Source organism: Prunus mume, linkage group LG1 (genome assembly GCF_029339155.1).
Source record: "Prunus mume cultivar Tortuosa linkage group LG1, ASM2933915v1, whole genome shotgun sequence".
Taxonomy (NCBI): Eukaryota; Viridiplantae; Streptophyta; class Magnoliopsida; order Rosales; family Rosaceae; genus Prunus; species Prunus mume.
This window is the reverse complement of record NC_142698.1, coordinates 31,186,720-31,190,215: the sequence shown is the minus strand read 5'-3', so window position 1 is coordinate 31,190,215 and position 3,496 is coordinate 31,186,720. Positions and strand designations below refer to the sequence as shown.

At 37.2% G+C, this 3,496-nt stretch overlaps 1 pseudogene; it reads left to right on the top strand.

Annotated features, from left to right (window-relative positions):
* Positions 1–655: 655 nt before the first annotated feature.
* LOC148921598 (uncharacterized) lies at positions 656–2,835 on the top strand (annotated as a pseudogene).
* The last annotated feature ends 661 nt before the right edge of the window (positions 2,836–3,496 follow it).

The window sequence follows — 3,496 nt, the reverse complement described above, 5'->3', positions numbered from 1 at the left end:
AACAGAAATCTATTTTTTCAAAGAAGCTGGCCAAAGCGTCGTTTGGCCCGACTCTAATTTTTTAAAAGCGGTCCGGTCAAAATGGCTTCATTTTGGACCAGCGCCTTTTTAAAACCGGTTACCAAAACAGCGTCGTTTTGGTAGCGATTTTTTTATATAAAATTATACGCCAAAGGCGTCGTTTTGGGCCAGAAAGACAACACAATTTTTTAAAGACCGGCCAAAACAGCGTCGTTTTGGTCAGGTTTTTTTTTAAAAAGAGGTCAGATTGTATATGCACAGACCCTCCATCTCTCCCGAATTTTCAACTCCAAAACCCCTATTTTCTAAACCCTCAAACCTAAATCCCCAATCTCCACCTCCCACAAACCTTTAACCCTCTCCCCCACCAAGCCTTTAAGCCCTAACTCCTCCATTCTGCCGCTTCCAGAGCGCCGCCGCTTCAAAAGCTTGGCTCCGCTTCACCACCTCACAATTCAATGTAAATTCTAACTCTAAACCTAAATAACTTGAATTGAAATTGAATGTATGATTATATTATATTGTTTTGATATATTGGATGTTTTATTTATGAATTTGTTGTGGTTAATTGGTATAAATTTGATGTTCTCTTTAATTGATTTTAGTTATTATTTTGATTAATTTATGTAGAATTATGGAAAGATTTTTTAAGAGGAAGTCATCATTGGGTAGTTCGGATAGTGTGGGTAATTCAAGAACTTCAAGTTCAAGACAAAGTGAGTTAGATGGGGTTTGAGCTAATCTTCAGGCAGACCCGGGACTAAGAATTCGTATGATTGAGTATGATACTAATATTAGAGATGAGGTTCGAAGAGCATATCTACAAAAAGGACCATTGTCAACCTAGAGGTCATTCTTTCCAACAAAGTAATATCTCAGGAATTAATCGATGCTATCATTCCCCAATGGTTTGATGAATTTGATTGGTTGGAGTATAGTGTATCTAAAGATGCTGCATTTTGTCTTTATTGCTATCTCTTTAAATCCAATTTTGAGCAAGTGGGTAGTGAAGCCTTCACTGGAGCAGGGTTTAAGAATTGGAAGAAAGGGAGAGAAAGAATGAAGGTGCATGTTGGATTGGTTGGTAGTGTTCATAATAAAGCTAGAGAAGCTGCTACAAATTTGATGAATCAAAGTACACATATTGAAACGGCTGTGAGCAAACACTCCGAACAAGCTCGTGTGGCATATCGAAGATGTTTAATTGCTTCAATCAAGTGCACTAAGTTTCTATTGAGACAAGGTCTTTCTTTCCGTGGAAATGATGAAAGTGCCACTTCAAGCAATAGGGGAAATTACTTGGAGCTATTGCAATTCCTTGCAGACAATGATGAGAAGTTAAAGAAGTTGTGTTGGAAAATGCTACGGGGAATCTCAAGTTAGTAGCTCCAAAGATTCAAAAAGATATTATCAATGCATGTGCCGGGGAAACACTTGATGTTATCATGAGTGGTTTAAAAGATAGATTATTTTCTATTTTGGTGGATGAAGCACGTGATATTTCTGTGAAGGAGCAAATGGCTATAGGTGTTGCGTTATGTGGATGACAAAGGGCACATAATTGAAAGGTTTGTGGGGGTTCAACATGTTACCGATACCACTTCAAGTTCACTAAAGGATGCCATTGACATATTCTTTTCTTCCAATAGGTTTGAGCTTTTCTAAGTTACGAGGACAAGGTTATGATGGAGCTAGCAATATGAGAGGTGAGTTGAATGGCTCAAAACAAAGATTTTGAGAGAACAACCTTGTGCATACTATGTTCATTGCTTTGCTCATCAACTTCAACTAGCACTTGTTGCCGTAGCAAAGAAGAGTATTGATATTGCCTCTTTCTTCACAACCACTAATAGTGTGGTTAACCATGTTGGAGCATCTTGTAAGCGGCGTGATGCACTTAGAGCACAACTTCAAGAAGAGCTTGTGATAGCTTTTGAAAATGATTGTCTTATAACGGGGCGAGGTTTGCATCAAGAAACAAGTCTCAAACGTGCCGGTGACACACGATGGAGCTCACATTACGGTACCATTATTAGCATCATTTCTATGTTTTCATCTGTGATTTATGTGCTTCAAATGATTATTGATGATAATCCCAATGATAGTGCGGTGAAGCAAATAAGATTCAAAGGGAAATGCTTACTTTTCAGTTTGTGTTTCACCTATTCTTAATGAAAGCTATATTGGGACTCACAAATGATGTGTCACAAACATTGCAAAAGAAAGATCAAGAAATTGTGAATGCAATGGCTTTGGTGAAATCATGCAAGGAAAAGCTACATTGGATGAGGAATAATGGGTTTGATGCATTAGTTGAAGAGGTGTCTTCATTTTGTGACAAACATCATATTGATGTTCCTAACATGGATGAGGCCTTTGTACTTCCAGGGAGGTCAAGGCGTAATGCTCCAATAAAGACAAATCGTCATCATTATCGTGTGGAGCTCTTTATTTATGTCATTGATGAGCAACTTACGGAGTTAGATGATCGTTTTAATGAGGTAAATGCTGAGTTGCTTATTTGTTTGGCATGTTTGAGTCCGAATGATTCATTTGTAGCTTTTGATAAACAAAAGCTACTTCGTCTTGCTCAATTTTATCCTCAAGACTTTTCGGATGGGGATCTTTTGGCACTTGAAGATCAACTTGAACTTTATATTCATTATGTGCGTTCAAGTAGTGATTTCTTTGACTTGCAAGGGATTGGTGATCTTGCAAAAAAATGGTGGAGACAAGGATGCATCGAGCATTCAATTATGTGTATTTGCTTATTACATTGGCTCTAGTTTTACCGGTTGCTACTGCTTTAGTTGAGAGGGCATTTTCCGTCATGAATATTATCAAAGGTCCACTTCGGAACAAAATGGGAGATCAATGGTTGAGTGATAGCTTACTTGTTTATGTTGAGAAGGATGTTTTTGATTGTATTGAAAATGAAGCTATAATGCTTCGTTTTCAAAATATGAAACCTCGTCGTGGCCAATTGTAATTTTTAATGTTGTTTTTTACATGAATTATGAATGAATGTATTGTAGTTTCATTTTCAATGTTATATTAATCTTTATAAAAAAAATTGAACTTTTACACTATGACCCTACGACATAAAATTCCTGGGTCCGTCCCTGAATGCATGTGGAGTAGTTTGATAAGAGAGCTATCAAGAGAGATTTCCTCTTCTCAATCAAAACTGATTGAGTAACTGAAGATCAGTTTGATTGAGAATCAAAACTGATTGTGTGGAAGATCAGTTTTGATTCTTTGTAATTATTGCTGTTTATTATTTCTTGTAACAGTCAAACAAATCTCCTATATAGCTGTACATTGTAAACAGATTTAAATCAAGGGAAATCATTTTCTACATGGTATCAGCCTAAGTCTAGGATCCTTACTTGTCTCCGTCATCCCCTCTTTTCTTTCTTCCCTCTTCTTGCCCATGGCTACCTCCTCTTTCTCAACTACTCCCTCCCAAAATACT